This window comes from Hordeum vulgare, chromosome 1H, assembly GCF_904849725.1.
Source record: "Hordeum vulgare subsp. vulgare chromosome 1H, MorexV3_pseudomolecules_assembly, whole genome shotgun sequence".
NCBI classification, from domain to species: Eukaryota; Viridiplantae; Streptophyta; class Magnoliopsida; order Poales; family Poaceae; genus Hordeum; species Hordeum vulgare.
The window spans coordinates 293,216,663-293,225,024 of NC_058518.1; positions in this window are offsets into that span (position 1 = coordinate 293,216,663).

Below are 8,362 nucleotides of genomic sequence, written 5' to 3' on the forward strand. Positions count from 1 at the left end.
ATTAGTTTGGGTCTAGTCCATCACATGATTCTCCTAATGATGTGATCCCGTTATCAAGTGACAACACTTGCCTATGCTCAGGAAACCTTGACCATCTTTGATCAACGAGCTAGTCAACTAGAGGCTCACTAGGGACAGTGTTTTTGTCTATGTATCCACACATGCACTGTGTGTTTCCAATCAATACAATTATAGCATGGATGATAAACAATTATCATGAACAAAGAAATATAATAATAACTAATTATTATTGCCTCTAGGGCATATTTCCAACAGTCTCCCACTTGCACTAGAGTCAATAATCTAGTTCACATCACCATGTGATTTCAACGAATCCAACACCCATATAGTTCTGGGGTCTGATCACGTCTTGCTCGTGAGAGAGGTTTTAGTCAACGGTTCTGAAACTTTCAGATCCATGTGTTCTTTACAAACCTTTATGTCATCTTATAGATGCTGCTACTATGTGCTATTCGGAAATACTCCAAACATCTACTCTACTATACGAATCCGTTTCACTACTCATAGTTATTCGGATTAGTGTCAAAGCTTGCATCGACGTAACCCTTTACGACGAACTCTTTAACCACCTCCATAATCGTGAAAAATTCCTTAGTCCATCAGTTACTAAGGATAAATTTTGACCGCTGCTAGTGATTCAATCATGGATCACTTTCTGTACCTCTCAACAGACTTTGAGTCAAGGCACACATCAGGTGCGGTACCCAGCATGGCATACTTCAGATTCTATGGCCAAGGCATAGAAGACGACCTTCGTCTATTCTCTTTATTCTGCCGGGGTCGGGTTTTGAGTCTTACTCAAATTCACACCTTACAACGCAACCAAGAACTCCTTCTTTGCTAATCTATTTTAAACTCCTTCAAAAACTTGTCAAGGCATGCATTTTGTTGAAACTTCTATTAAGCGCTTTCGATCTATCTCCATAGATCTTTGATGCTCAATGTTCAAGTAGCGCAATCCAGGTATTCCTTTGAAAAACTCCTTTCAAACAACCTTGTATGCTTTACAGAAATTCTACATTACTTCTGATCCACAATATGTCAACCACATATACTTATCAGAAATTCTATAGTGCTCCCACTCACTTCTTTGGAAATACAAGTTTCTCATAAACCTTGTACAAACCCAAAATCTTTGATCATCTCATCAAAGTGTATATTCCAACTCCGAGATGCTTGCACCAGTCCATTGAAGGATCGCTGGAGCTTGCATACTTGCTAGTATCTTTAGGATCGACAAAACCTCCTGGTTGTATCACATACAGTGTTTGCTCAAGGAAACCGTCGAGGAAACAATGTTTTGACATCCTATGTGCAATATTTCATAAATAATGCAGCAACTACTAACATAATTCTAACAGACTTTTAGCATCGCTACGAGTGAGAAAGTCTCATCATAGTCAACTGTTTGATCTTGTCGGAAACATCTTTGCGACAAGTCGAGCTTTTCTTAATAGTGACTTATCACCATCATCGTTTGTCTTCCCTTTAAAGATCCATCTTTACTCAATAGTCCTATGACCATCAAGTAGTTCTTCCAAAGTCTACACTTTGTTTTCATACATGGATCCTCCCTTGGATTTCATGGCCTCCAGCCATTTGTCGGAATCCGGGCGCACCATTGCTTTCTCCATAACTCGTAGGTTCACTGTTGCTCAACAACATGACCTCCAAGACAGGGTTACCGTACCACTCTGCAGTAGTACGCGACGTTGTCAACCTACGAGGTTTGTAGTAACTTGATCCGATGCTCGATGATCACCATCATCAGCTTTCACTTCAATTGGTGTAGGCGCCACAGGAACAACTTCCTGCGCCCTACTACACACTGGTTGAAGTGATGGTTCAATAACCTCATCAAGTTCTACCACCCTCCCACTCAATTCTTTCGAGAGAAACCTTTCCTCGAGAAAGGATCCATTTCTAGAAACAAACACTTTGCTTTCGAATTTGAGATAGGAGATGTACCCAACTATTTTCGATATCCTATGAAGATGCATTTATCCGCTTTGGGTTCGAGCTTATCAGACTGAAACTTTTTCACATAAGTGTCGAAGCCCCAAACTTTCAAGAAATGACAGTTTAGATTTCTCTAAACCTTAGTCTATACTGTGTCATCTCAACGGAAATACGCGGTGCCCTATTTAAAGTGAATGCGGTTGTCTCTAATGCATAACCCATAAACGATAGTGGTAATTCGATAAGAGACATCATAGCATGCACCATACCAAATAGTGCGTGGCTATGACGTTCAGACACATCATCACACTATGATGTTCCAGGTGGCATGAACTGCAAAACAATTTCCACATTGTCTTAACTACGTACCAAAACTTGTAACTCAGATATTCATTTCTATGATCATATCATAGACAGTTTATCCTCTTGTTACGACGAACTTCACTCCGAAACAGAATTGAACTTTTCAATATTTCAGACTTGTGATTCATTAAGTAAATACTCTTGTATCTGCTCAAATCATCATTGAAGTAAGAACATAATGATATCCACTGCGTGCCTCAGCACCCATTGGACTGCATACATCATAATGTATCACTTCCAACAAGTTACTATCTTGTTTCATCTCAATGAAAACAAGGCCTTGCTCATGTGGTATGATTTGCATGTCACTAGTGATTCGAAATCAAGTGAGTATAAAGATCCATCAGCATGGAGCCTCTTCATGCAATTTATACCAACATGACTCAAGTGGCAGTGCCACAAGTAAGTGGTACTATCATCATTACCTCGTATCTTTTGGCACCAATATCATGAACATGTGTAACACTACGATCGAGATTCAATAAACCATTGAAGGTTATTATTCAAGCAAATAGAGTAACCATTATTCTCTTTAAATGAATAATCGTATTGAATAAACATGATCCAATCATGTTCATGCTTAACGCAAGCACCAAATAACAATTATTTAGGTTTAAGACCAATCCCGATGGTAGAGGGAGTGTGTGACATTTGATCATATCAACCTTGGAAACGCTTCCAACACGTATCGTCACCTCGCCTTTAGCTAGTCTCCGTTTATGCTATAGCTTTCATTTCGTGTTACTAATCACTTAGCAACCGAACCGGTATACAATACCCTCGTGCTACTAGGAGTACTAGTAAAGTACACATCAACATCATGTATATCAAATATACTTCTTTCGACTTTTGCCAGCCTTCTTATCTTACCAAATATCTAGAGTTGCTCCGCCTCAGTGATCGTTCCCCTCATAACAGAAGCACTTAGTCCTGGGCTTGGGTTTAATCTGGGGTCTCTTCATTAGTGCAGCAACTGTTTTTCCGTTTCACGAAGTATCCCTTCTAGCCCTTGCCTTTATCGAAACTTAGTGGTTTTACTAACCATCAACTATTGATGCTCCTTCTTGATTTCTAATTTCGCAGTGTCAAACATTGCGAATCGCTCAAGGATCATTGTATCTATCCTTGATATGTTATAGTTCATCACGAAGCTCTCACAGCTTGGTGGCAGTGACTTTGGAGAACCATCACTATCTTATCTGGAAGATCAACTCCCACTTGATTCAAGCGATTGTCGTACTCAGATAATCTGAGCATACGCTCAACGATTGAGATTTTCTCCTTTACTTCGTGGACAAAGAATCTTGTCGGAGGTCTCATACCTCTTAACAAGGGCACAAGCATGAAATCACAATTTCATCTCTTTAGAACATCTCTTATGTTCCGTGACGTTTCAAAACGTCTTCGGCGCCTTGCTTCTAAGACATTAAGTATTTTGCACTGAACTATCGTGTAGTCATCAGAAACGTGTATGTCGGATGTTCACAACATCTACAGACGACGCTCGAGGTGCAGCACACCGAGTGGTGTATTAAGGACATAAGCCTTATGCACAGCAACGAGGACAATCCTCGGTTTTACAGACTCAGTCTGCAAAGTTTGCTACTATCAACTTTCAACTAAAAATTCTCTAGAAACATATAAAAACAGTAGAGCTATAGCGCAAGCTACATCGTAATTCGCAAAGACCATTAGACTATGTTCATGACAATTAGTTCAATTAATCATATTACTTAAGAACTCCCACTCAAAAAGTACATCTCTCTAGTCATTTGAGTGGTACATGATCCAAATCCACTATCTCAAGTCCGATCATCACGTGAGTCGAGAATAGTTTCAGTGGTAAGCATCTCTATGCTAATCATATCAACTATATGATTCATGCTCGACCTTTCGGTCTCATGTGTTCCGAGGCCATGTCTGCACATGCTAGGCTCGTCAAGCTTAACCCGAGTGTTCCGCGTGTGCAACTGTTTTGCACCCGTTGTATGTGAACGTTGAGTCTATCACACCCGATCATCACGTGGTGTCTCGAAACGAAGAACTGCCGCAACGATGCACAGTCAGGGAGAACACAATTTCGTCTTGAAATTTTAGTGAGAGATCACCTCATAATGCTACCATCGTTCTAAGCAAGATAAGGTGCATAAAGGATTAACATCACATGCAATTCATAAGTGACATGATATGGCCATCATCATCTGCTTCTTGATCTCCATCACCAAAGCACCGGCACGATCTTCTTGTCACCGGCGTCACACCATGATCTCCATCATCATGATCTCCATCAACGTGTCGCCATCGGGGTTGTCGTGCTACTCATGCTATTACTACTAAAGCTACGTCCTAGCAATATAGTAAACGCATCTGCAAGCACAAACGTTAGTATAAAGACAACCCTATGGCTCCTGTCGGTTGCCGTACCATCGACGTGCAAGTCGATATTAACTATTACAACATGATCATCTCATACATCCAATATATCACATCACATCGTTGGCCATATCACATCACAAGCATACCCTGCAAAAACAAGTTAGACGTCCTCTAATTGTTGTTGCATGTTTTACGTGGTGACCATGGATATCTAGTAGGATCGCATCTTACTTAGGCAAACACCACAATAGAGATATATGAATTGCTATTTAACCTCATCCAAGGAACTTCTCGGTCAAATCCGGTTCAACTAAAGTTGGAGAAACCGACACTCGCCGGTCATCTTTGAGCAACGGAGTTACTCGTAGCGATGAAACCAGTCTCTTGTAAGCGTATGAGTAATGTCGGTCCGAGCCGCTTCGATCCAACAATACCGCGGAATCAAGAAAAGACTAAGGAGGGCAGCAAAACGCACATCACCGCCCACAAAAACTTTTGTGTTCTACTCGAGATTACATCTACGCATGAACCTAGCTCATGATGCCACTGTTGGGGAACGTCGCATGGGAAACAAAAAAATTCCTACGCGCACGAAGACCTATCATGGTGATGTCCATCTACGAGAGGGGATTTCCGATCTACGTACCCTTGTAGATGGCACAGCAGAAGCGTTAAGAAACGCGGTTGATGTAGTGGAACGTCCTCACGTCCCTCGATCCGCCCCACAAACCGTCCCACGAACCGTCCCGCGATCCGTCCCACGTTCCGCTCCGATCTAGTGCCGAACGGACGGCACCTCCGCGTTCAGCACAAGTACAGCTCGACGATGATCTCGGCCTTCTTGATCCAGCAAGAGAGACGGAGAGGTAGATGAGTTCTTCGGCAGCGTGATGGCGCTCCGGAGGTTGGTGGTGATCTAATCTCAGCAGGGCTCCGCCCGAGCTCCACAGAAACGCGATCTAGAGGTAAAACCGTGGAGGTATGTGGTCGGGCTGCCATGGCAAAAGTTGTCTCAAATCAGCCCTAGTTGCTCCATATATATAGGACGAGGGAGGGGAGGCTTGCCTTGAGGCTCAAGGAGCCCCAAGGGCTGCGCCACCAAGGGAGGAGGAGTCCTCCTCCAATCCTAGTCCAACTAGGATTGGAAAGTGGAGTCCTTCTCTCCTTTCCCACCTCCTTTTTTCTCTTTGATTTTCTATCCATGGCGCATAGGGCCCTTCTCGGGCTGTCCAACCAGCCCACCAAGGGCTGGTGCGCCACCCCCAAGGCCTATGGGCTTCCCCGGGGTGGGTTGCCCCCCCCCCCCCCGGTGAACACCTGGAACCGATTCGCCATTCCCGGTACATTCCCGGTAACTCCGAAAACCTTCCAGTAATCAAATGAGGTCATCCTATACATCAATCTTCGTTTCCGGACCATTCCGGAAACCCTCGTGATCTCATCCGGGACTCCGAACAACATTCGGTAACCAACCACATAACTCAAATACGCATAAAACAATGTCGAACCTTAAGTGTGCAAACCCTGCGGGTTCGAGAACTATGTAGACATGACCCGAGTGACTCCTCGGTCAATATCCAATAGCGGGACCTGGATGCCCATATTGGATCCTATATATTCTACGAAGATCTTATCGTTTGAACCTCAGTGCCAAGGATTCATATAATCTCGTATGTCATTCCCTTTGTCCTTCGGTATGTTACTTGCCCGAGATTCGGTCGTCAGTATCCGCATACTTATTTCAATCTCGTTTACCGGCAAGTCTCTTTACTCGTTCCATAATACAAGATCCTTCAACTTACACTAAGTCACAATGCTTGCAAGGCTTGTGTGTGATGTTGTATTACCGAGTGGGCCCCGAGATACCTCTCCGTCACACGGAGTGACAAATCCCAGTCTCGATCCATACTAACTCAACGAACACCTTCGGAGATACCTGTAGAGCATCTTTATAGTCACCCAGTTACATTGCGACGTTTGATACACACAAAGCATTCGTCCGGTGTCAGTGAGTTATATGATCTCATGGTCATAGGAACAAATACTTGACACGCAGAAAACAGTAGCAACAAAATGACACGATCAACATGCTACGTCTATTAGTTTGGGTCTAGTCCATAACATGATTCTCCTAATGATGCGATCCCGTTATCAAGTGACAACACTTGCCTATGGTCAGGAAACCTTGACCATCTTTGATCAACGAGCTAGTCAACTAGAGGCTCACTAGGGACAGTGTTTTTGTCTATGTATCCACACATGCATTGTGTTTCCAATCAATACAATTATAGCATGGATAATAAACGATTATCATGAACAAATAAATATAATAATAACTAATTATTATTGCCTCTAGGGCATATTTCCAACAGTATTTGTGTGTGAAAGTTCTCTTCCTTATAGTAATCATTCATGAATTGCTTGTATGACCGATATTATGATTGTCAAAACTTCAATCGATTTTACTTTAAATGTGAAACTACTACTAAGCATAAAGCACAATGATAATTTCAGATTTATGATTTTCAATTCATGCACTATTTACTCTTAGGATATAATTGAAGCGCAAGAGTAAACATCAAACTACTCTCAAAAGATATAAGTGAAGAACAATGAGTAGTCAAACAACCAAGTAGCTATGTAAGGACCCTATCTCAATAAAGATTTTTGGAACTGGGATTTACTTCAAACAACAAAGAAAACAAAGTACACTCCAAGAATATCACATATCCAGTGAAAACATAGAAACTTAGGATCAACATAGGCTAATCGATAGTTGTTGACGAAGAGAGGTGGGATGCATAGCATCTCCAAGCTTAGATGCTTGAGACTTCTTGTAATATGACTTGTGGAGCCTTGTGCATCCCCAAGTTTGAGCTTTTTTGTATTTTTAATTCCTCTCATATCCTGGTTTTACCTACGCCTCCAAATCTTTATAAAAACAAAATTTGAAAAAACTCGTGAGATAGGTTAGCACCCATAAGAATAAATCGACACTTCATGTGCTGCCAAGACTAGTTGCATAATAATTTAAAGACATTACGTATTGTATACTATGATTTCCATCATTTATATCTACCAATATAAGGCATGAAAACTCTAGGATAAGTAGATGACAAAACTATGACAATAATTTATCCAAACAGTACAGTCTGTAGAAATTAATTTGAAAAGTATACTTATGTATCTCCAAAAATTATGAAAATTTAGTAAATGATAAAAAAATTGTATGAAGTATTGTTTAAACATTTCAGAAGCTTTCCACGTTCTAGTAAAATATCATAATTCAAATACTACACCAAAAGTTTCTGTTTTTATACATCACACATCAAACATGCAATTCAAGCATCCTCGAGGAAATTCTTGGTACTTTTTATTGAAAAACGTGATTATAAATAACAGCAATCAAATTTTAACAAAATAAAATGACTCCCCAAGCAAAACACATACTATGTGACGAATAAAATTTAGCTCCAAGTAAGATATACCAATAGTGTGGGAGACAAAAGAGAGGATGCCTTTGAGGTCAACCCCAAGCTTAGATGCTTGAGTCTTCCTTGGATATTACCTTGAGCGTGTGCTCGGAATACCCAATCTCACGGAATTTTCTCTCATTATTCTCCTCATATCGATATCTCACCCA